Below are 26582 nucleotides of genomic sequence, written 5' to 3' on the forward strand. Positions count from 1 at the left end.
CTTCCATAGGCACCTTGAATAAAAAAGAGCAGGAAAGTTTTGGTGGGAGTAAAGGAAGGTGGATATATTTGGCGCCTTGGAGAAGAGAAACTGGGAGGAAACGCCTAGCAAAGTTAAAACTATCAAATCGTTCCTGTCTGTTAGAAGTTATGGCCTCGTGCCCAAGCCTATGTGAGATTGAGTCAGATGATATAAAACAAATAGGATTTATATTAAGCCCGGAGGGGGAAGAGGTGACTAAAGCACTTTTTCATTCTGACTACATTAGGCGAGTGGTATTACAAGCAGAGGCGGAGCTGATGAAAAAGGGTATAAGAGTAGTGCAGGGAAATGCGACAAAAGACGTGATACACGATAGGCGTGCTCTTAGGTGCCATGCAGGTATGCTCCCAAATCAAGTCCAATGTAATCTGTCTCATAATAAAAATCGCAGTAGGCGTGTGGATGGAAACAATGGTAGTTTAAGTGTAACCGTGGCTTCAGAATGTAATGACCTACAATGGAGGAATTGCTTTGAACCCTTTGTAAATCCTCGTGATGAGTATAGTAGGGGTGAGTTGAGTGATGTGGACTAGGAATTAAGCCCCAGGCACAGCCATTTGGTTTTATCTTGGAATCTGGGAGGCTATAATAAACATTTAAAACAAGAGTGGTTTAAAGGAGAGTTTGAAGAGTATGATGTAATGTGTTTCCAAGAAACTTGGCTGTGCGAGGATCCGGAACCAATAGATAGTTTCATGGGGCTGTCTAGGGTAGCAAATCGGCAAGGGCCAGGACGTGCATCAGGGGGCCTAGTAACCCTAGCCTCTACCAGAATTGCAAATAAGTTCACAGAAATAAAAACTAAATGTCCTTGGCTATTGGTAGGCCAGGTAGATCTCTACAATGTAATAGGTGGTGCTAAACAGCTTCTGATACTCAATGTTTATATACAGCCGGGGAACGTGTTCGATTATAATATACAGCGTGGGCTGTTTGAGGAAGATCTGGAACTATTATGCACCGGCAACGCTGGCTGTCTGACTTCAATGTTGGGAGATTTTAATCATAAACTTGACACCAATGGCAGTGACAATTCATATAAGGAGTTACTGGCAGCAGCACAAATCCCTAGAAGTATCTTTCCAACCGTAGAACGTTCTGCTCGTGATTTGTCCTTAGCAAGAATATTAGGATCCTTGGGCATGTTTTGCCTAAATGGGCGTATGAAAAATGATCGTCCGGCCAAAAAGACCTTTCGAACAGGTGATCAGGAATGCCCTATTGACTATGCTTTTGTAAACACCTAGGGGCATATTTATACTCTGTCTGCGCCGAATGTGCATCAAAAATTTTGACACACATTCAGCGCAAACGTTGCCCCGTATTTAAACTTTGACGCCCGAGCCCACGGACGACAAAATTCCGCCGTGTGCATCATTTTGTGGATATGGCAACCCGCCTTGCGTTAATGATATGCAAGGTAGGCGTTCCCGTCCAAAAAATGTCTTAAACGGCCATGCGTCGTATTTATGCTTTCGGGCAAAAATGACGCACGGCCGGTAGGCGGACCCAGAAAATGACGCACAGCCCGATTTGCGTGAAAATTTAACGCCTGGGTCAGGGCAGGCGTTAAAATGGGGCAAACACACCTGTATTTAATCAGAACACACAGAAGCAACAGCAGAGCAGCAGAGCAGCAACAGGGAGACATGGAGGTGATTCTAATCCAGTGTGCACGCAGACGCAGAGCCCAGCAACAACAACATCAGCTACAACAACACCAGCAGGGACCCCAAAGGCAGCGCAGAAGGCAGGAGAGGATATTCCGCCCCAGAACAACCCTTCATGGCCTCAGGGAACTTGACATAATCCAGAGGTACAGGTTGAACTGGCAGGCCATTCAGCAGCTGCTGCGCAACATTGAACCGCAGTTGGCACCCACTTTGCTGACACCCCGCACCATCCCAACAGAAACCAAGCTGCTTGCCATACTTCACATGCTGGCAAGTGGCTCTTTTCAAACAACTGGTGCCCTGGTTGCCGGAATATCACAACCATCATTCTCTGCCTTTTTGCCCAAAGTACTGGATGCCATCATTGGACTTACACCCCGCCACTTCTGCTTCCCTAACACACTGCAGAAGCAGCAGGAAACAAAACAGGGGTTCTACCTCATTAGTGGCTTCCCACACGTCCTTGGTGCCATCGACTGCATACATGTACGCCTTGTGCTACCTGCTGCAACTGAACACCTCTACCGCAAACAGGAAGCACACACATTCCATCAATGTGCAGGCCATTGTCGATCACCAGGGATTGATCACCAACATCGTGGCTAAATATCCTGGGAGTGTCCATGACTCATTCATCTTCCGTCACTGCACCATCAATGAACACTTCCAGGATGGACGGTATGGCAATGGACTACTTGTTGGTAAGTACAGAAACCTACTTATATATACACTGCACAGCAACCCTCTAGGACACACAAAACATACACCACAACAGCAACATGTGGACAGGAACACACTGAGGTTGTGACATCGCTAGCCATGTTTCATAGGTCTGCAGTGAACCTGTCCCACATCTGAAATTAGTGTACAGTCTAATGTTAAGACGTCAATGATCACAACGTGTAGAGTGGGTTGCCTAAATGTCACCTTGCAAATTGTAAGTGTCCCAATGACGTTTACATTAATCCATTGCATAAGTCTGAAAGGTATGGGATGTCCAGGGTACATTGATATGAGCGTGTTAACAACACTGTCAATTTTAACCTGTGTACGGAACTATCATCTCTCCCCCAGTGAAGACACAGGGACACCTGTATCACAAGTCACAATGCTAGTGAGGGCACACTGTACTGCAAATCCCAAAACATACTGCTGACAAACGGTCAGCAGACAAACACCTGTTCAGCCAAGGAAACAACACAATGCAGATGGTACATCCTACAGGCCTAGGATACGACATTGTAACACAAAAGAGTCCCAGACAACACAAGGCAACTACTACCATGAAAGGTAATTTCAATAGGGCCAGCTACATCAACATGATCCCATTCATTTTCTCTTGCAGCTGATCAGGGGTATGGCATCCAGCCATGGATAATGACACCTATTGGCAACCCGAGTACTGCAGCAGAGCATGCCTACAATGACGCACATAGGAGGACACGCACCATAGTCGAGAGGACCTTCGGCATCCTCAAGTCAAGGTTCCGGTGCTTCGACATCACTGGTGGTAGCCTCCTATATTCCCCGGAGATGGTCTGTAAGATCATCCTAACATGTGCAATATTGCACAACATATGCATCAAAAGGAACATTCCCCTCCTGGAACCAGAGTCACACATGCCTGAAGAGGAGGAAGAGGAGGATGCTGGCCTGCAACATGAGGGGGAACTACAGAACACAGCCGCTGGTATACGCAGGCGGCAACATATCGTCAACAATTTCTTTTAAATATAATCACCATCACCACTTTAATAAACTAATTGAAATAAACACCTATAATAATCACCATATCATGGTCTGGCTAATCATTTTTGCACACCTTCATCTCTACTTATCAGAATAAGAGTGTTGCCTCATGGAGCATTGCTAAGATACTGATTAGGACACTGAAAATCCCAGAGCTAATGTGATGCGTAACATACAATGGTCTCATACACACACACTGTAAATGACATATGTATTGTACATTTCTCCTTTGAAGGCCAATAGCAGAGGACCACACCTATTTCACACATACATGTTGAAATCAAAGTCCAACGCAGCATATGACACACAACTAAGACACCATCACTCAATAAGGGGAAAACAAGCCTCATACATGAGGCAGTCGATGTGCTTTTGCATCAGTAACAGGAATGTCTGACCAGACCCTTGACAGCAGTAAGTCCAACTGCATCCAATATTTGCAAGGACTATCTGTGACCAGAGTTCCATAGAAGCAGAACATAGACAGCACAAGTGCCACTCATATGAGCAGCATTGCGCACATGACATTCCATGTACATGTCAGCCCATTTCCTAACTCCTGACACACCCATGCACCTGATCACAAACAACCTGTCTGAAGAGGTCCCTGGAATACTAAGATGTGTACCCTGATATTCCCTCCTCTACACACACAGACTAACAATAGCAATTCAGTGTGCTACACCCTTTCCTATGGTATGCCATTGTCATAGAACATCTGACTGCATGGACGTCAGGTCAATTAATACACTGGCTTCTAGTTTCCAAGCCCCGTTAGCACCTGTAGATTGCTTCCTGTGTGAAAATGCCTGTTGGCCATTAGAATGCAAATATCACCTACAGGACTTGTGAGAAACAGATGCAGCCCATACCTGTGATCACCTCCATGCACACCACCCATTTCAACAAGCACTGCCCCTGCTGATGCCTGGACCAGCATAGGAGTTGCCATTTTGTCAAATACACCGTTAAGCATTGATACTAATTGTTAGAAATGGGGTTTTTGGTTGGCAGTCAGGTTACCCTCTGTCCAAGCAAAAGCCCTCACTCTAGTCAGGGTAAGTCACACACTATCCAAGATTATCCTGTGCCCACCCTCTGGAAGCTTGGCACGAGCAGTCAGGCTTAACTTAGAAGGCAATGTGTAAAGTATTTGTGCAATAAATCATACAATACCACCATATAGCACCACAGAAATACACCACACAGTGTTTAGAAAAATATATAATATTTATCAGGATAATTGTAGGTCAAAAAGAATAAAGATGCAATGGAAAATTGTAGAACTATCACAGGAAAGTGATATAAAGTGTCTTAAGTCTTTAGAATGTAATAAAGTGTCTTTCAAGCACAAAGTACCTTGTTTCTGGTGGAAAATCTCCTCAGAGGGCCACAGGTGAAGAGATGCGTGGAAAAAGGGGTGTGTGCGTCGATTTCCTCTCAGCACACACAGACTTGCGTCGTTCTTTTCCACGCGGGGAAGTCGGGCGTCGTTTTCCGGCGCGCAGACAGTCTCTTTTTGTGGATCGCGGGGATTACCAGATGTCCCGGGTCTGTGCGTGGATTCTCCTGCTTGTTTTCCGGCTGCGCGTCGTTCTGCGGGGCTGCGCGTCGAAGTTTCGATCTCACGGTAGGCGTCGCGTCGATTTCTCCTTGGAAGTCGGGCGGCGTTGTCCTTGCGAGGCCGTGCGTCGAAAGTTTGGTCTCACGGCAGGCGTCGCGTCGATTTCTCCTTGGAAGTCGGGCGGCGTTGTCCTTGCGAGGCCGTGCGTCAAAGTTTCGCACTCACGGTAGGCGTCGCGTCGATTTCTCCTGGAAACTCGGGCGGCTTTGTCCTTGCGAGGTTGTGCGTCGAAGTCTCGATCGTCCCGAGGGCGTCGCGTCGATCAGCGTCGGTGTGCGGCGTTTTTCTCGCCGCGAAACAAGCTGTGCGTCGAAATTTTCGGCGCACGGAGCGTCCAAGTGAAAGGAAGAAGTCTTTTTGGTCCTGAGACTTCAAGGAACAGGAGGCAAGCTCTATCCAAGCCCTTGGAGAGCACTTTCACAGCCAGACAAGAGTTCAGCAAGGCAGCAGGGCAACAGCAAGACAGCAGTCCTTTGTAGAAAGCAGACAGGTGAGTCCTTTGAGCAGCCAGGCAGTTCTTCTTGGCAGGATGTAGTTTCTGGTTCAGGTTTCTTCTCCAGCAAGTGTCTGATGAGGTAGGGCAGAGGCCCTGTTTTATACCCAAATGTGCCTTTGAAGTGGGGGAGACTTCAAAGAGTGGCTAAGAAGTGCACCAGGTCCCCTTTCAGTTTACTCCTGTCTGCCAGGGTCCCAGCAGGGGGTGTGGCAGTCCTTTGTGTGAGAGCAGACCCTCCACCCTCCCAGCCCAGGAAGACCCATTCAAAATGCAGATGTATGCAAGTGAGGCTGAGTACCCTGTGTTTGGGGTGTGTCTGAGTGAATGCACAAGGAGCTGTCAACCAAGCCCAGCCAGACGTGGATTGTAAGGCACAGAAGGATTTAAGTGCAAAGAAATGCTCACTTTCTAAAAGCGGCATTTCTAGAATAGTAATATTAAATCCGACTTCACCAGTCAGTAGGACTTTGTATTACCATTCTGGCCATACTAAATATGACCTCCCTGCTCCTTTCAGATCAGCAGCTGCCACTTCAACAGTGTATGAGGGCAGCCCTAATGTTAGCCTATGAAGGGAGAAGGCCTCTCAGTAGTGTGAAAACGAATTTAGGAGTTTTACACTACCAGGACATATAACTACACAGGTACATGTCCTGCCTTTTACCTACACAGCACCCTGCCCTAGGGGTTACCTAGGGCACACCTTAAGGGTGACTTATATGTAGAAAAAGGGGAGTTCTAGGCTTGGCAAGTACTTTTAAATGCCAAGTCGAGGTGGCAGTGAAACTGCACACACAGGCCTTGCAATGGCAGGCCTGAGACAAGGAAAAAGGGGCTACTTAAGTGGGTGGCACAACCAGTGCTGCAGGCCCACTAGTAGCATTTAATTTACCAGCCCTGTGCACATAAAGTGCACCTTACTAGGGACTTATAAGTAAATTAATAGTCCAATCAGGTAGGATTCCAGGTTACCATGTTTTAAGGGAGAGAGCATATGCACTTTAGCACTGGTTAGCAGTGGTAAAGTGCGCAGAGTCTATAAACCAGCACAAACAGTGTCCAAAAAAATGGAGGGAGGCAGGCAAAAAGTTAGGGGTGACTACCCTAAGGCTGTCAGGTCTAACATGTGTCCCCCCCAGCTGAAAGTGGGGAGAGCTACCCGACCTCCTGGGAGCTCTCATCGCTAAGGCGGAAGTACCTGGAGAGACCATCAGCATTGGCGTGGTCAACCCCTGGGCGATGTTCCACCGTAAAGTCCATCCCCTGTAGGGAAATGGACCACCTCAAGAGTTTTGGATTCTCACCCCTCATCTGCATGAGCCATCTGAGGGGCCTGTGGTCTGTCTGAACCAGGAAGTGAGTCCCAAACAGGTAGGGTCTTAGCTTCTTCAGTGCCCAGAATACAGCAAAAGCTTCTCGTTCAATAGCACTCCACCTCTGTTCCCGTGGTAATAGCCTTCTGCTAATAAAGACTACCGGTTGATCTCTGCCCTCCTCATTCAGCTGTGCTAGGACTGCCCCTATGCCATGCTCTGAAGCGTCTGTCTGCACGATAAATTCCTGGGAGTAGTCAGGGGCCATGAGTATGGGGGCCGTGCACATGGCTTCCTTCAGGGCGTCAAAGGCTTTCTGACAAGCCTCTGTCCAATTCACCAACTTAGGTTGCTTCTTGGAAGTGAGTTCTGTCAAGGGTGTTACAATGGTACCATAGCCCTTGACAAATCGGCGGTAGTATCCTGTGAGGCCTAGAAAGGCTCTCACCTCCGTCTGTGTTCGGGGTGGTTGCCAGGCCTTGATAGTTTCAATCTTGGCCTGGAGTGGCTGCACCTTGCCACCACCCACTAGGTGTCCTAAGTACACCACGGAACCCTGCCCAATCTGGCACTTACTGGCCTTGATGGTCAGGCCTGCCTGTTGCAGGGCCTGAAGCACCTCCTTGAGGTGAAGCAGGTGTTCCTCCCAGCTGGAACTGTAGACAGCTATGTCATTAAGGTAGGCTGCACAGAAGGCATCCTTGCCAGCTAGGACCCCGTTAACCAACCGTTGGAAGGTAGCAGGGGCATTTTTCAACCCAAACGGCATCACCCGGAACTGGTAATGGCCATCCGGGGTTGAAAATGCGGATCTTTCCTTGGCCCCCTCAGTTAGGCCGATCTGCCAGTACCCTGAAGTAAGATCAAACGTACTCAGGAACTTGGCAGCGCCTAGCCTGTCCACGAGCTCATCAGCTCGGGGGATGGGGTGAGCATCAGTCCGTGTGACTGAGTTGAGACCCCGGTAGTCCACACAGAACCGGAGTTCTGGCTTCGCACCTGGGGCAGTAGCCTTAGGGACCAATACCACTGGGCTGGCCCAGGGACTACTGGATTTCTCAATGACCCCTAGAGTCAACATCTTGGAGACCTCCTCCTTGATGCTGGCCTTCACCTTATCCAACAACCTGTAAATTTTGTTTTTCACAGGGAGACTGTCACCGGTGTCAATATCATGAACACAGAGGTGGGTCAGCCCAGGAGTAAGGGAGAACAGGGGGGAGAACTGCTCCAACAGCTCATAACAGTCTCCTTTCTGATTTAGAGTCAGGGAGTCAGACAGAATGACCCCGCTTACTGACCCATCACCTTCTTGGGCAGAGAGGAGGTCAGGGAGAGGTTCACTCTCCTCTTCCGTTCCTTCATCTGTGACCAGAAGCATGTTGATCTCCGACCTCTCAAAATGAGCTTTTAGTCGGTTCACATGGAGCCCCCTTAGGGGATTCCTAGGGGTTTTGAGGTCCACTAGGTAAGTGGCCTCCCCTTTCCGCTCCTTTATTTCGAATGGGCCAGACCAGCGGTCCTGGAGAGCTCTGGGCTCTACTGGCTCCATTACCCACACTTTGTCTCCAGGTTGAAACTCTACCAGGGTGGCCTTCTGGTCATACCATTGTTTCATCACCTCTTGACTGGCCTCAAGGTTATCTTGGGCTTCTTTCCAGAAGCGGGTCATCTGGTTGCGGAGGGCCAACATATAGCTGACCACATCCTGAGGGGGTGTCTTTGGAGCTTTCTCCAATCCCTCCTGGACAATGCTTAAGGGTCCCCTGACAGGGTACCCATAGAGAAGTTCAAAGGGACTGAACCCTACCCCTCTCTGGGGGACCTCTCTGTAAGCAAAGAGAAGGCATGGTAAGAGGACGTCCCACTTACGCCTCATGGCCTCAGGGAGGCCACCAATCATGCCTTTCAGGGTCTTGTTGAATCTCTCCACAAGACCGTTCGTCTGGGGGTGATAGGGTGTGGTGAACTTGTAAGTTACACCACACGCATCCCACAGAGACTTCATGTATGCAGACATGAAGTTAGTGCCTCTGTCAGACACTATTTCCTTGGGGAATCCCACACGGGTAAATATCCCCATCAGGGTTCTGGCCACCACCGGTGCAGTTACTGTCCTTAGAGGGATTGCCTCTGGGTAACGGGTGGCATGGTCCACCAAAACCAGGATGAACCTGTTGCCTAAGGCAGTTTTGGGGTCCAAGGGGCCAACAATGTCGATGCCCACCCTTTCAAAGGGGGTGCCAACGACAGGAAGTGGAATCAGGGGGGTTTTAACCCTTTTTCCTGCTTTACCACTGGCCTGGCAGGTAGGACAGGATCTGCAGAACTTGTCTGAGTGTGTCCTCATTTTGGGCCAATAAAAGTGGGTGACAAGCCTGTTAAAGGTCTTGCCCTGCCCCAAATGTCCTGCCAGGGGAATGTCGTGAGCCAGACCCAGTAGGAAGGTTCGGTAACATTGGGGGACCACCAGCATACGTGCTGCCCCAAAGCCCGGAACCTTAGGCTCACTGTAGAGGAGATCATTCTCCCAATATAGGTGGTGATCGCCAGAGGCGTCGCCGGCTGCCTGGTTTGAGGCTTGTTTCCTCAACCCTTCTAGAGTGGGACATTCTTTCTGCGCCTTGCAGAATTCCTCCCTGGTGGGTCCACCCTCAACTTGCCAGCCAGCAAGCTCAGGTAAGTCACCTAGGGCGGCGATGTCTTCCCCAGTTGGCTCGGAAGCCTCCTCCTCAGGAGCCCCGTCAGCCACTGTGGGAACAGCGGGGGCCGGTTTCCCGCACCCCTGGTCCCTCCTCCTGGCAGCTCTCTGGGCCATCGTTCCAGGCTCCAGATGCCCTTGACTTCCCTCTCGGTCAGCCATGGACCGTGTGGTCATGCAGACCCACTCAGGTAACCCTAACATCTCCAGGTGAGACCTGAGCTCCACTTCTTTCCAAGCAGTGTGCTCAAGGTCATTGCCTAACAGACAATCTACAGGCATGGCAGGGCTCACAGCTACTTTCAGAGTACCAGAGACCCCCCCCCACTCAAAGGGAACCAGAGCCACCGGTAGGTGACTCTCGCGATTGTCAGCGACTCTGACCTGGTGGAATGTATTAGGTACTATCTGCTCTGCTGACACCAGCTGACTCTTGATAGTAGTCATACTGGCTCCTGTGTCACGCAGAGCCTCCACCCTCTGCCCATCAATGGTGACCCACTGCCGGTACTTGGAAGTATTTCTGGGCATGTGGGCCTTGGGCACCATTTCTCCTTCTCCCAGGGACACTAGGGAAATCTCTACCTGCCCCCCAAAGCTAGTTGGGTCCATCTCCCCCCCGAGTGCTACACTAGTCAACCCAGGTGCCTGTCCGGTAGTGGACGGTGCCCTCTTGGGGCACTGTGGATCGCCTTTGTAGTGACCATATTGGTAACACTCCATGCATTTGGGGCTAGATTTTCCTGACCTGTCAAATGTCCCTGGCTTTTTCCCAAATTTGGCAAAGGAAGGGTTGCCACCCCCTCCCTGGGAATTCTTTTGGGGGCCTTTAGAGAGTTCCTTATCTGTAAGTTTATCTCCCCCCTCTTTCTTCTGTTGGGAACCCTGACCACCTTTGTGGGAGTCCCCCCCAGGTACCTTTTTGGACACTCTGGTGCTAACCCAGAGGTCCGCCTCCTCAGCAAGCTTCCTGGGATCAGTCAGCTTACTATCCACTAGGTGCTGGCGCAAATCGGTATAAGTAACATTAAGCATATGCTCTCTCAGGATCAAGTCATATAAACCTTTATAATCTGCTACTTTGTTGCCCCGCACCCATCCATTCAGTGCCTTACTAGAGAAATCAAAGAAATCTACCCATGTTTGTGTGGTTTGTTTGGTGCTGTCCCTGAACCTCTGACGGTATCCCTCAGGGGTCAGCCCAAACTTGGCAAGTAAAGTGGCTTTCTGGAGTGGGTATGTGTTTTGATCCGGTGTATCCAATGTGAGAAGTGTGTCCCTCCCCAATGGCGGCACATAACCCCACATAGCTACCCCCCATTGCCCTTCAGGAACCTCATGAGCCCTTAGTGCAACTTCATAAGCAGCTAACCATTTATCTATGTCATCTCCCACCACAAAACTGGGCACCACATTTTTGGGTATACGAACCTTCTTTTCTCCAGCAGGTCCTGTCTGTATGCTGCCACCATTATTGCTGGATTCAGACTGTCTTGCCTTGATCTCCAGCTCCTTGAGACTCAGTTCATGAGCCAACAATAGTTTCTTTTCAGCCAAAGCTCTTTCAGCTTCCACTTGTTTGGCTGCTCATTCAGCTTCTGCTTGTTTGGCTGCCCTTTCAGCTTCTGCTTGAATCTGTGTGGCTGTTCTTTCAGCTTCAATCTGTTTGGCTGCTCTTTCAGCCTCAGCTTGTTTGGCTTCTCTTTCTGCCCTCCTCTCCTCCTGTTGTGCCTCAATTTTCAGTTTTGCCATTTGCAATTGGAACTCCCTTTCCTCTCTCCTTTCCTCTGCGGTCAGGCTTTGCATGGAGACACTGCTCCCTGGTCTGGAAGGGTGCACAATTGCAGTGGTAACACCATCCATAGATAGTGAAAATCCTTCTGAGGGGCCATTTTCTGGCTCCTCTTCCTCATCATCCTCTAAATGGGCTTCTGCCCAGGCCCTCAGCGCAACTTGAAAGTCCTCCTTTCTGGAGGCCCCTTGGGTGGGTACCCTTAATGCCCTGCAGAATCCTCTTAGTTGTTTGACCGTGTATGTATCCAACTGGACTAGGTCAAAGTCCCCTGTCTGAGACCCAGTCAGAGACATGTTGAGTGAGGATTTAGTTTTTGAAAATTGTCAGGAAAAAACGGATTTTCAAAAAGAGATAAAAACCAAGTTGACCTTCAACTGTGGGTAGGTAGTGAAATACTTAGCTACTGTATGTCACTGCACAAATACAAGTCCTATCCTCACCGCTGATCACCAATGTTAGAAATGGGGTTTTTGGTTGGCAGTCAGGTTACCCTCTGTCCAAGCAAAAGCCCTCACTCTAGTCAGGGTAAGTCACACACTATCCAAGATTATCCTGTGCCCACCCTCTGGTAGCTTGGCACGAGCAGTCAGGCTTAACTTAGAAGGCAATGTGTAAAGTATTTGTGCAATAAATCATACAATACCACCATATAGCACCACAGAAATACACCACACAGTGTTTAGAAAAATATACAATATTTATCAGGATAATTGTAGGTCAAAAAGAATAAAGATGCAATGGAAAATTGTAGAACTATCACAGGAAAGTGATATAAAGTGTCTTAAGTCTTTAGAATGTAATAAAGTGTCTTTCAAGCACAAAGTACCTTGTTTCTGGTGGAAAATCTCCTCAGAGGGCCACAGGTGAAGAGATGCGTGGAAAAAGGGGTGTGTGCGTCGATTTCCTCTCAGCACACACAGACTTGCGTCGTTCTTTTCCACGCGGGGAAGTCGGGCGTCGTTTTCCGGCGCGCAGACAGTCTCTTTTTGTGGATCGCGGGGATTACCAGATGTCCCGGGTCTGTGCGTGGATTCTCCTGCTTGTTTTCCAGCTGCGCGTCGTTCTGCGGGGCTGCGTGTCGAAGTTTCGATCTCACGGTAGGCGTCGCGTCGATTTCTCCTTGGAAGTCGGGCGGCGTTGTCCTTGCGAGGCCGTGCGTCGAAAGTTTGGTCTCACGGCAGGCGTCGCGTCGATTTCTCCTTGGAAGTCGGGCGGCGTTGTCCTTGCGAGGCCGTGCGTCAAAGTTTCGCACTCACAGTAGGCGTCGCGTCGATTTCTCCTGGAAAGTCGGGCGGCTTTGTCCTTGCGAGGTTGTGCGTCGAAGTCTCGATCGTCCCGAGGGCGTCGCGTCGATCAGCGTCGGTGTGCGGCGTTTTTCTCGCCGCGAAACAAGCTGTGCGTCGAAATTTTCGGCGCACGGAGCGTCCAAGTGAAAGGAAGAAGTCTTTTTGGTCCTGAGACTTCAAGGAACAGGAGGCAAGCTCTATCCAAGCCCTTGGAGAGCACTTTCACAGCCAGACAAGAGTTCAGCAAGGCAGCAGGGCAACAGCAAGACAGCAGTCCTTTGTAGAAAGCAGACAGGTGAGTCCTTTGAGCAGCCAGGCAGTTCTTCTTGGCAGGATGTAGTTTCTGGTTCAGGTTTCTTCTCCAGCAAGTGTCTGATGAGGTAGGGCAGAGGCCCTGTTTTATACCCAAATGTGCCTTTGAAGTGGGGGAGACTTCAAAGAGTGGCTAAGAAGTGCACCAGGTCCCCTTTCAGTTTACTCCTGTCTGCCAGGGTCCCAGTAGGGGGTGTGGCAGTCCTTTGTGTGAGAGCAGACCCTCCACCCTCCCAGCCCAGGAAGACCCATTCAAAATGCAGATGTATGCAAGTGAGGCTGAGTACCCTGTGTTTGGGGTGTGTCTGAGTGAATGCACAAGGAGCTGTCAACCAAGCCCAGCCAGACGTGGATTGTAAGGCACAGAAGGATTTAAGTGCAAAGAAATGCTCACTTTCTAAAAGCGGCATTTCTAGAATAGTAATATTAAATCCGACTTCACCAGTCAGTAGGTCTTTGTATTACCATTCTGGCCATACTAAATATGACCTCCCTGCTCCTTTCAGATCAGCAGCTGCCACTTCAACAGTGTATGAGGGCAGCCCTAATGTTAGCCTATGAAGGGAGCAGGCCTCTCAGTAGTGTGAAAACGAATTTAGGAGTTTTACACTACCAGGACATATAACTACACAGGTACATGTCCTGCCTTTTACCTACACAGCACCCTGCCCTAGGGGTTACCTAGGGCACACCTTAAGGGTGACTTATATGTAGAAAAAGGGGAGTTCTAGGCTTGGCAAGTACTTTTAAATGCCAAGTCGAGGTGGCAGTGAAACTGCACACACAGGCCTTGCAATGGCAGGCCTGAGACAAGGAAAAAGGGGCTACTTAAGTGGGTGGCACAACCAGTGCTGCAGGCCCACTAGTAGCATTTAATTTACCAGCCCTGTGCACATAAAGTGCACCTTACTAGGGACTTATAAGTAAATTAATAGTCCAATCAGGTAGGATTCCAGGTTACCATGTTTTAAGGGAGAGAGCATATGCACTTTAGCACTGGTTAGCAGTGGTAAAGTGCGCAGAGTCTATAAACCAGCACAAACAGTGTCCAAAAAAATGGAGGGAGGCAGGCAAAAAGTTAGGGGTGACTACCCTAAGGCTGTCAGGTCTAACACTAATTAAGCCGTGTAACACAGCCCTTGGGTTCATTTGTCACCTTCAAAAAGACAGGACATACACAGTTTGACATGTCAACTGTCTAGTTCGTCCTCCAAACAGTCTGAGTCACACCACTGATTATGTAACTTGTCAAATTGCTGGATCCTGATTCACCCTGCATTCTGTCAGCCTGACTGGCATCTGTCTGTGCGTCACACTAAAGTATCCCTGTGTCTACATATGTACCACACTTGTGTTAGCAAACCTCTCATTCATCAGGGGGTATTGGGCATGGGCTACTTCAATGAATACACAAATACATTGTATAGCATCATCTGCCTTTTAACTGTACTATTTGAGTTAAATCCTCTGTGAAAAGCAAAATTCATGGCCCATCTCTTGTCTGGGTCTCATTTATGCATGAATGACAAAGTGTGACAGTGTCCCAGGGCCGTATGCAGGGACTGGGTACGGGGACTTCTGCAGAACCAGCAACCTCTGATAATGTCCATGAAAAATCCACACATGTCAGGACCCTGACAGTTCACATACAGAATCACAGTGCTCACAACATATAGATGGCCGTGTGTGGTTAATAGCTGGGAGAATAATCAGCACAGAGGCTATGATGTTCCCAGATGCAGTGGGAATTGCAGAGGCTAACCTGTGTACAAATGTTGTAATGACACCTGCCGGAACATGACACCTGAGTCATTATCTCACTCAGCACACCAAGGTTGCCCTGTTGACTGTCTCATTACATGCTTTAGTGACAGGGTGGGACCATCCCCATGTAGGTTCACATGTCCTCATCCACTTTACTCACATTGATCAACCAAGGATACTCAGTAGATCCGGGAATAGCTGCCACTGACTCATGATGAGTCCTGGACCGAACTGTGACAAATTACACCCCAAAAAATATACAGGATCATCATTGAACCACACACATGAACAAGACACCTGTATGCAATTGATCACTGGAAATATGTGGACACGTGCTGCCTTGTCTGCTGGTCCACCACAGCCACTTGAGAGTTGTGGCTCACTTCTATGACCACAACTGTGGTGTCATCATACATTTGTGATTCATCTTTGTCTGTCTGGGCAGACAACATGGTACCCCCTTCCTCAATGCATGTGTATGACTCAATGTGGGATTCACCAACTAGTGCCTAGGAAGCTGTTACCAAAACTCTAGGACATAGGATGTTGAAAATGTGGACTATTGACATGAACAAGCGTCTGCCATCTATCTGGTGCATGCTTTGTCACATGTGGTGTCTACGTTACCCTAAACCTTGGAAGTCCACATTACGGATGTTGCTACATGTATGACTAACACATGTCCTCTCTCATTTCCACAATGACTTGCATCTAAGGATTGGACACATGGACGTCACATTCATACAAGCATATGTGCAATAAAGCTTCAGGTGATACACACACAACAAATACATTACTTGCCAAAGCACACACACTGAGGCAAAGGCATTTGGGTATTGTACATATGTGCGTCACATTGCTATCCTCTCCTTATGCCAAACATGCCCAATTTGTGCAACACATATATGTAGGCCACACATATGGCCATCTAGTGCGTCAGCCAACCGTAAAAATACTGTGAAGGAAGTAGCGGATCATGGTCCGCTGCAATATGATGTCACACATGTGAACATACACCATCAACACCATAGTGGGTGCAAATAGCCTATCTCTGATGTGTCCCAAATGTAACATAACATAAAAACTGAACAAATGCCCAAAACCAGTTCGTGCACTGAAATGTTGACATTCCTAGCGTTATGCGTCATTTTTTGGCCACCAATACTGTATTTGCGTCATTTTTTTTTTTACTCACAGGAGTGAACATTAGGCCGCATCCAGATATTTGTACAGGCCATGTACTATTATTTGGATGTGGGCTAATTTTCACTCCTGTGCGTCAAAAAAATGACGCAAATACAGTATTGGTGGACAAAAAATGACACATAACGCGAAAAATGGCGGACATTTCATACAGGAAGTGATGTAATAGGATATCCTGTTTACAGATCATGTACAGTGGGTGTACTTTCGCTTTCACTTTGCAGTCTATGATTCTTCTAGACTGTGTGGCTGTGTAGAGAGTGGTGTCTTAAGATTTTGTGCTTTTTTGTCCTGTGTGCTGTCTGTATTGTCAATTTGTGAAATAAATATTGTTGGTGTATACTGTCCTACTGTGTTTTGTGTGCATTTGTCCATTTACCTAGTGTTTTTGTTGTTTGTGGGAGTCTGTTGTGGGTAGTGGTAGTTTAGGGATAGTTGGGCTCTTTTAGTGGTTAAGTTTACTTTTCTTCTGTATTTGTACCCCCACTTTCCCCCTTTTCCCATTTCTATTTCTTTAACCCCTATTCCCTTTCACATTTCTACTATGTCTGGTAGGCCACGTCTTGGCAGGATGGGTGAAGAGGAGTTGGGGGGGGGGGTTCATATGGCTTGTGTGCCATTTCTTGCCACTCATGATCGAGGCAGGGGGCAGGGTGATACAGGGGTATCAAACAGAGGCGTGCAGAATCCAGTGGGGAAAGGTGCTGCATCACCGCAGCGTGTGTATGCCAGCCAGAGGAGTGACCATCAGCTGAAGCACCAGTAGGCTGACCTCATCACCAGGGAGCAGGATCTCTTGGACCACCTGGGAATCGTGATTGGTGGCCCTGTTGGTGAGTACTAATCATGTAAATGTGCACGATTAAATGCTCTGTAGTGACATCAGATGATTTGTACTATGTCTGCCAGCTAACTTGCTGACTGTGTGTAATGCTGGGGAAACATACAGGGATAATTGATGCACTATGGTAAGGATCACAATTGCTAGCTGTCAGGTAGCACGTGCTCAGCAAACTTACAGGATACTTTTCCATGAAGTAAATTGGTGCGGCCTTTGTGTCAGACAACCAAACAAAATAGGAGCCAATCATGTCTATATAGGGCACTTTTTCCAGAGAAGTAAAGATGTACCAACATATTGGCTAACTTTGTTGACGCAATAGCTAGACTGACTTTAGAATCACTACATGATGCAGAAAATAAGTGCTGGCTTCACGTCAATTGATTATAGCAAAGTGGCTCAGACATATGTCTCATGTGAGTCTGGTGAGTGTGGAAGGAAAGCGTTCACGGAAGTACTATGAATGTTTGGGATTATTGTGGTCCTTTACCTTTTTGGATACATGTCAGATCTGGATTTGGAAACATTGTGAAAAGGTGTAAGGTGCCCTCAGCTAACATCTTAGAATGTTTGTTGTAGTTAGTTGTGCCACATTCCAATTAGGGATGGCGGTCCAAAGGTATGCACATGGGTTCACATCTCCATGGTTGGTGCCAATCACCATAGCTGGGCCACATCAATTGAATAAACTGTAACAACAGGAGGGTTTACAAAAGTCCCTGCCCCTCCTGCTGTACATTGTGCCTATGTGTCATTAATGTGTCATGGCACATAGCATGTTTGACTGGCAATGCAGTCCTCAAGTAACCAGGCTTTGGATGTCTCTCTTGGATGCACATGATGAGACGATTACACTCCATATTTGTTTCAGGTCACCAATGACGGGGCATGTTTGCCTCCACATGATATTTAGGGCCAATGCATGTGTGCAGATATGTGTGTAACTGTCACAGGAGATCCATGCTATGTACAAGTTGGCCGTGATATATCAGATGCAGTATCATCATGTCTGAATGGATGCCATTTCCTTATTCAGCCTACACATTGTATATGTCTTTGAAATTGTTGGTCAGTGCACAGATTTTGAGCACATTTCTTCCTTCCATGCCTTACAGGTGGACCGGCACCCTACACTGTGGGAGAGGTGGCGACATTTGAGGACCCCGACCACTCCAATAAGTGTTGATATGTCTGTTATGTGTTGTGTTTGCTGGTTATGTACTCGTGTGTTGAACGCATAGCAAGGTGTGATGGGTTGGGCAATCATTTCTCTTGTTCCATGAGTGGGATTTCAGTTTCTCAAATGTTTTGATTTGGCCAATGCGTTTCCTATGGTATTATCTAGGGATTGTAGGCCATTCCTGTAGGCCCCATAGTGAGTACTGGGGTGAGTCATGTGTATGACACTTGTATCAACAAGAGTCGCACTGGAAGTCAGCTCAGATTTAGTCAGCCTGTCAGACCCACATCCTCCAAGATTGGTACAGCAAATTGCTTTCCAATAGACTTCTGCTTCCCTATTTACCAAGGTACTTATTAAACTGTAGGTAGAATCTCCTAGCAGCATGTAAATCCACATGTAGAGCTACAAGTATGTGGAACTTGAGTGCAATGGCCTAGGTGTGCATGCTAATCATGATCATGGGTGTTCTTGCAACTCTGTGTCTGATGTAAGTCAGGCCTTACTGGAAGTATATGTTGTGTACCAAGTTCTGCACTTCCTGACATGTGTGGCCCTTTGATTGGTCTAGGGTTTGCTGACTCCTAATTGTTGATAGACCTTACCTGTGGTGTGTGTGTAGAGCCAAAAACGTGTGGAGTTTTCTATACACTCCTCGGTGTACATGTTGTTGGATATTGATAGTTGTTTATCCACCCCCCACCCTCAAACACAGGCATGGGTTTGTGAATGGGGTACCTAGTACTGATGCTACCAGTATGTTACACATACATGTGAATAAGTGACTGTTTGGTTGGAAACTAGTATACACACTCAGGTTTGGCACTTGGTACTATACTGGCAAGTCCAGTTACAACTTGCAGACCATGTGGCTTTAGTTTTTCATTCCATACACTGACATTTGTAGCCCAGGTCTTGGCGCAGGATACGCAGCATGATTGTTAGCTGATAACTGGCAGAACTCAGATGGCAAGTCAAAGCCAGTTGTTACCCATCTTGTAGGTTATGGATGTGTTATGTGTGATGTGACCTTTGTAGGCTGGCCTGCCATGTACTTCCTCAGGGACATTCAATGATCTGTATTGTGATATGAGCTGTTACAAGTACAGTAGATGTATTGTCTGATTAACTTCTTGTGCCATTCCACACAATGCAGTTACTAATGTAGAATATTTGCATTTGTCTTCACAGCTGCAAACATGACTCCAGACCAGGTCCGTGAATTTCAGCGCCGGGCCATGAGATACCAGCACATCCTGCTGGTGGAGTCGGGGTTCAGGAGGATGGCCCGTCGATATCGCCATGAATGGGCCTCCGGGGCATGCAGGGCCTTCCCACAGGGTGGCCCTACTTTGCCCACCACAGCCACCACCAGCACAACCACCACTTCCACCCAGGTGGCCCCACCCACAGCTGGGACTGTTGTGCCTACATCTGCTGGACTTTCAGGCCCCAATATTGCTACAGGTGCAGGACAGCCCACTGGACTTGGCTCCACACACACACAGACCTCCTCCACAGGTACCTAGACTGCCCCAGCACCATCTGTTGACCCTGCAGCCTTCCACAACATGGAATGGAAGATGGACCGTGTGCTGCGCAAGTTAAGCCACCTGAGCCGGGATGTGCGCCACATTAACCGGCGTGTGAAGTCAATCAAGAGGACCCTCTGCAGGGCCAACCTCTAGACTGTTTTTAAAATGGACAGTATTCCCTCTCCTCCCTCCTCTTTCCTTGTTCTTATAGTTAGTGGGCTTAGGGGGCTTAGTGTTAGGTTAGTATAGTCTGTTAGTTTAGTTAGTGTTTGTGGGTGGGGGGTGAGGGGTCCTGATTCTTTCTATTTTTACTTCCTAAGTGTGTCGGTGGGTGGGCGGGGGGCTATTTTGGGGTTCTTGTGTGTTTAAAAATAATAATAATATATATATATATATATATATATATATATTTGTTTAGGATAGTATAGTATGTGTTTAGGTTAGTATGTGTTGTCCTCCATGTGTCCCGTATCATAAGGGGGTTGGGGTGGATGTTTAGAACTTTTCGTTACATGTGATAAGTAAGTGTAGCTTAGGTTAGATGGGGACAGTTGTGGGTAATGAGTAGTCAAGGTAGATTAGGGTAGGTAAGATTTTTCCCTCAGTTTACTCTTCTGTGATTAGCATTTAATAAATATTTGGTTAACCCTTAACAGTATGTGTTAAATGGTACTTGATCCTGGGTTTGGAATCAGAGTACATGAATTTTGTACTGTTACATTTGTGTCCTATGCTACCAACAAATCCCAACTGAGCTGTACGATTGGCAGCTACCCCAGAGCTACCTTGCAAAGTTTCCACCCTTCGTTGCAACCACCAATCACATTTAATATGGATGACAATGTGTCTCTGTTGATAAGTGTGTTTTCTGCGTCACAAACAGTGCTTCCTGACTTGGTATTGGGGGAACAGTTTTAGGTCTGACTGCAGTGTGATGATCAAGGACACCCTTATAAGATGAGTTCTCATAGGCACTCTTGTATTCTTGTCTTCATGACTCTCATACGTCATTTGTGACACAGTTCAGCATGATTACCTATTTGTATGTAAACTCAGACACCTTCATTTATGCAGTTTTTGTAGTGTTTGGTAAGATTAGTGTGCACTGTTATATGTGTTAGTATTGCATGGTCACAACATTTTGCGGCCACTATTTGATGACTTAGATATCCCTTGAGGAAGCATTCTTCTGTCCAACACAGCATGATGGTGTATGGTTTCCGACTTCATGAGATATGTCCCTCAGGATGGGCAGAGTATGATGCAATCATGGGCACTGTGCAGACTTATCTGACTACATAATATCAGGACAGTTCTGTCGTGTGGGCTCTCATTATCCTAAATGAGACTACTGGATTTCTAGGCAGCAGGATCGATCACGGTGTGGGGGACTGAGTCGGACCCACGTGTAAGGAACTCTGTCACCCTAAATCCGGTTTTTGCTCCGGCTAACTAGCAGTGCCTCATTTCTCCCAAGAGGAAGAGATGATTGGGCAGCCGAGCGCATGACATCTTTGGAACTTCTCAGGGAACTCGTGGTCACTCAGATCCAAACCAACTCTCTCATTTACAGTATGATCTCATATACAAATGACAAAGGCAGTATAAGTTTTATATAATGTTTTAATAAAACGACTGCATTTTAGATATTAAGGCGTGAGCCGCAATAACCAGAACCATACAACACAGTAGGATTGAAATAGTCACCAGGAGAGTAAAACATAAGAACAAAGCTATCATGGTGTCTAATAGTTTCTACTCTCCGTCTGCTTGGTCTATTTCGAGCACAGCATGCTAAGCTTCTAACTTGCCTTTCTGAATCCATGGGGAGACATCAGCCCTCATACCTGAGCAAAGGCCTGTAATCTTGGTTCAGCATCTGCAACGAGGCAGTCAGCGTCTAGTTGTGGTTCCCTGGTCGGAATCTCCCTCTTGCGTGTATTGGGACAAGGAAGTGATTTTATAACTAACATGTCAGCGTAATCACAAAATGTCCCTACGCAGGAATGCCAAAGACTAAACTCCTACCACATCTATCGGCAATGTACCAGACTGTATCCTTGACTGAAGCACAGAGTGAACAGGAATGTGTTATGGAGAACTTCAATGATGAAGTAGGCTAAACAGTGTGATATGAATAAAAAACAAGACCATAGAACTGGCTATTTGAAAAATAACAGTATGAAGCCTAATAAAAAGCATCTAGAGCAAAGTGCACAGAGGCTCTAAGCTGCAAGCAAATTAATAAAATACATCCAGGGCAAAGTGCACAAAGGCCTAAAGCCCGAAGATAATGCTCAAAGGATACATAAAACTAACCACACTACAGTTGTATTGACAAGCTACGTAATTTGACAGTAGGCACATTTCAGTTATCTACTGCACAGGTGCTATGTCACATTACCCAGAGACAGATTTGTTGTGTAAGTGCTATTTATTGAAAAGTTCTGTAGTGCTATCTGTACATTGTCCATTATTGTGAGTCCATTATAGTGACATCTTACATTGTGATCCTACATAAGGGGTTCCCGAAATGCTTTTGACATGCTGGGGTTAATGTTTCAGACAGTGCAGAGGGACAGGATTTGCCAATGAGTAGGAGAGAGACAATCACTGGGCAGGCTGACAAGATATACAGTGGTAAGCAGAACAGTCATTAAGTAGAGTTGTTGTAAGAATGGCATGTTACAAAGCGCAGGGCCTTGGTAATAGTTGGCCATGAAGCAGGGACTAGTGCTTCCGGGTACTTTTCCTTGTGAATGTGATCTGTTCCATGTCTTCTTCTTCTGATGAGTGTGTTGCCTCCTCTGTCTTTGTTGTTGTTGGTTGTGAAGGGGCAACACACATCTCAGTGTTAGAAGACATGGAGTCAGACATCCCGGTCGCTGCTCCCTGTGAAGGTCTTAAGGGCAGTACTGCAGCAAGGAGGATCTGCTGGTTCTTGAGAATAGCAGCCACATCACAATGGTAGGCAGCCAGGTCGGCCCTGAGGGGTTCAATGTTGCATTCGTGCACGCGTTGACAGGATTGCTGTTGTAGGTGTTGGGTCAACTGTATTACAGCTGTGCTGATTTCCTTCTGGGTTTTTTGCTGTTCCTGCAAGATAGATGTTAGGGCTTGCATAGCTGCTGCCTGATCAGCAGATGACATCATGCACGAACGCACCCCCTCGAGGCTGGCTGCCATAGTTTGCATCCCCACCCGCACCTCCTTGGCCAGCTCCTGCTGTACTCCAACTACAGATCTCTCAAAGCTGGTGCCAGTGTCGTCTGAGTTCTCAGCTGTATTGGAGCTGGCAGGTCTTACAATTGGGGTGGTGGGTGGATCCTCTGCGATGGCTGCTTGTTCTGTGCTCCTCCTTGTGACTGAAGGTAGGGTCTGGAGGGTTTCAAGGACCTTTTGGATAGTCTCCTGGGGAATGTTTATAGGCTCGTCATCCATGTCATCAGGGTAATCTGGGACAGGCATATCGGCTGGAGATCCATCTTCCTCTGCAATGAAACAGGGTACAATTACAGTGTCTGTGTTGTGGCATTTGTGATGTGACATGCCTGCCTTGTGATGAATTCACATTGTGATCTTGTTTCATGTTAATTGCTCCAGTCCTTCAGATGGGTATTCTCCCAGGCCTATGGCCCACCTGCATGTCACATGTATGTTATTGAGTTATTAGACTTGTTGGCATCATCTCTTCTAGGTGTTGGTTTTGGCCAAATAGAGAATTGCCACCTTCTTGTCCTACTTAAACCTCCATCTACATCCATTCTCATGGTGAGACCTTTCACTGGCTGTGGGTGTTCTGATGGCCCTGGCAGCAGACTTAACAATCTGGACCTGCCCCAATCTCTGATCTTTCGCATCCACTTAAATGTATTTGACATGTGGCATGTCCTATGCATAGCAATGTTATGACACGATATGGATGTTGTCATTGGTAATGTGTACTGCTGATGTTGGGGAATGCGTGGTACATTGGATTGCCCTGATAGTCGTAGCAGTGTCCCATTTCCTCCTCTGACTGTGCAGGTGTTTTTCAGTGAACAGTTACATGTGTCCCCCCTCAATGCTGTTGTCTGAGCAGTATGACATTTGGGATGTTACATTGTGACCCAGGCACAGGATGGACCCAGACATATGCAGCATGGGTATGTCCTTAGTGCTGTGTAGCTCCTATTGTTGTTTACATTGGCTGATGTTTGCAACAGCTGTGGGCATTGACACTTGAAAGTACTGGGGCCTTTGTCTTGTTTCAGGGGATTGTTGAAGTTGTCATCCTCAACCCCCTAATTTAGGTGTGTATGGTCCATGGGGAGGTTACTGCCATTGGCTACTTGAGCTGCACACAGAGAGGAGGTGGTAGTGGCAACTGTTGTCGCAGATACATTCCAGTTGTTGGTATGGCTAGAGGTTGTTAGGAGGGCCCTAGTTAATGTATGGGGTATGGTGGCTGACGTGTGCAGGGATGTCAGTTTGACATTGTGGCCTTCCCTCCTGGCGTGGATTTCCCTTTGCTCCATCGTTGGCATGACAGCATGCCCCCATGGGACCGTTGTTGGTGTAGTGTAATGGTGTGCCCCAGCTTCTGTTTGTGCAGGCCATGCCCCCATGCCGTGCCACTTTACCCATGCCACTCCATGTATACGATGACTTCCATGCATTTTGTGGTCGGTATCCCCCCCCTGCTTACGGTTAACATTAGTGCATTTCGATTCCCCATGCGACTTACCCTGCATGTGCGTTGTCTCCTGGTAGTCTGCGCTGGATGACGGCTGCGACCATCTCCTCCATGTGGTCCAGGGCCTCCTGGTGTGCTGGACTCCCACCTCCAGTCTGCAGTGCTGCCTTCCTGTTCCTGGACATCTTTTCCTTGGTCCTGCGCTTGCAGTCATGCCAGCGTTTCTTGCACTCGATGACTGTTCTGCGTACTTCAGCCACACTGTTAATCTTGTCAACAATTTGTTGCCATATTGCCTCTCTCCTACTACTTGGCAACTTTGAGGTGACAAACAGTTGGTGCTGGTGTTCCGTCACCTCTTTAACCAGAATTTCCTACTCCTCTGCGCTGAAGCGACACTTTCTTTTCTTCTTATAAGTGTCCTGGTTCTTGTGTGGGTCCTCCTGGCTGGTTCCTGGTCTGTTGTCATCTTCCTGGGGTCTGTAGTGGCATCTGGGATCCATTTTGGCTCTCCTCTGGTGAAATGGCAGTGTTTGCAGGTTTTTTTGACGCTATTGCGTCAAAAAACAGCACATATCCGGTTTGCGGTGTCATTTCCGCCACAGTCATTTCCGCCGCGTTAATGTCGCTTTGCTTTACGACTTGACGCTGCGGTGTGTGTCAAAAATAATGACTCCCACCTGTGGTTTGTGCCGCCGTGCGTCAAAGTATAAATTTGACGCCCGCACGGTGCCCCAAAATGGCGTTAGCCGGCGGTAATATTTTTGAAGCAAAACTGTCAAAAAGTATAAATATTGGCCCTGGTTCTTTGGAGAAGTGCAAAATTTTGAGGTTGTGGATACAGAGGGCAGTGATCATTGGCCGCTTCAAATAACAATATGCTCAGCCGATAAAATTGAAAAAGAAAGGGAAAAGGCACTGATAGCGTTGGTTGAGTACCCCCATAGGGTAACAACCTAACAGATAGCAGTCTAGAAGTACTTAATAATTTGATTATAAACTATCCCATCCTTAATATGGAAGATGACCCAAATGACATATTCAAAGGCTATAATAAGGGTATTGCGTTAATGGTCAATTGCCTTAAAAGTACTTGAAAAATACCTCAAGAGGGAAAGTGGAAGGGAGAACCATATGTGATGAATAATAGTAAAACATGGTTTAATCAGGAATGTAGACGTAGAAAGCAAATGATGCGAAGATTACTAAGGTATTATAGGAAAAGTCCCTCCGTTGTCAAAGAAAAGAAGCTTCGTCAAGCAAAACAGGATTATAAAATGCTGATAAGACAGAGGAAACGAGAATATGTTAATAAAAATTGGGATGTAATGATGGAGGTGATTAAAACACGGAATATTAGGGTTTTTTGGCAGTTGGTAAGGGAAGGGAAAAAGGTAGGAGCAATGAGGTGTTTGGTTGGTGAAGGAGACTGGTATATATATTTGTCTTCTGTATAGAAAGGTACCGAGGATGAAGAAGGCTATGTTATTTCCAGGAAGCTTGGTGAGAAGATAAGATTAGCTTTTGTCCCACAGAAAATAAAACAAATTATTGCAGCTTTGAAATTAACTAAAGCAGCAGGCCCAGACAACCTCCCAGCAATAATAATAAAAAAGAATGTTGATTGGTGGACAAAATTATTCTATGTTACGTTTTGTAAAATTCTTGATCTTGGCCGTTTTCCAGAGAGTTGGAAGGGTGCCATGATAAGACCGATTTACAAAAAAGAGGATCCAACTAACCCAAAAAACTATCGGCTGATACGTTTATTAGATGTAGGGGAAAATGTTTTCACAAAGCTATTGCTGGGGTCAATCAAAGAATGGGCAGATGATAAAGATTTGATACCAGCAGAGCAAGGTGGATTTAAGGAAGGACATTCGACAATTGACCACTGCTTCAGTCTGTGGGCCTTAGCAAAAAAAATTGTTGAATTGCGAGGAAGCCTATTTTGCAGCTTTGTCGACTTTTGTGCAGCATTTGATCTGGTAGACAGGAAATTGCTATGGGATATGTTAAAACAGCTAGGAATTGATTTGGATATACTATTTCTTCTCCAGGGCCTGCACTCACAAAATTGGGCCCAAGTCATTTTAGATATGAGTGGCTCACTTTCAAAAAGGATCCCCATAATGAATGGTCTCCGTCAAGGTTGTGTGTTGGCCCCAATTGTATTCTCATTATTTTTGGCAGATCTGCCAGAGTTGTTACGGAAGGCTAATGGGCTAAGCCCAAAATTGGATGGTGTGCATGTTTCTTGCCTACTATATGCTGATGATTTAGTGATAATGGATATGACAGAATCAGGGCTACAAAGGAAGCTATAGATGTTTTACTCCTACTGTCAAAGGAAAAAATTGGTAGTAAATATGGAGAAAATGAAAATATTGTCA

The sequence above is a fragment of the Pleurodeles waltl genome, chromosome 11, assembly GCF_031143425.1.
Source record: "Pleurodeles waltl isolate 20211129_DDA chromosome 11, aPleWal1.hap1.20221129, whole genome shotgun sequence".
Taxonomy (NCBI): Eukaryota; Metazoa; Chordata; class Amphibia; order Caudata; family Salamandridae; genus Pleurodeles; species Pleurodeles waltl.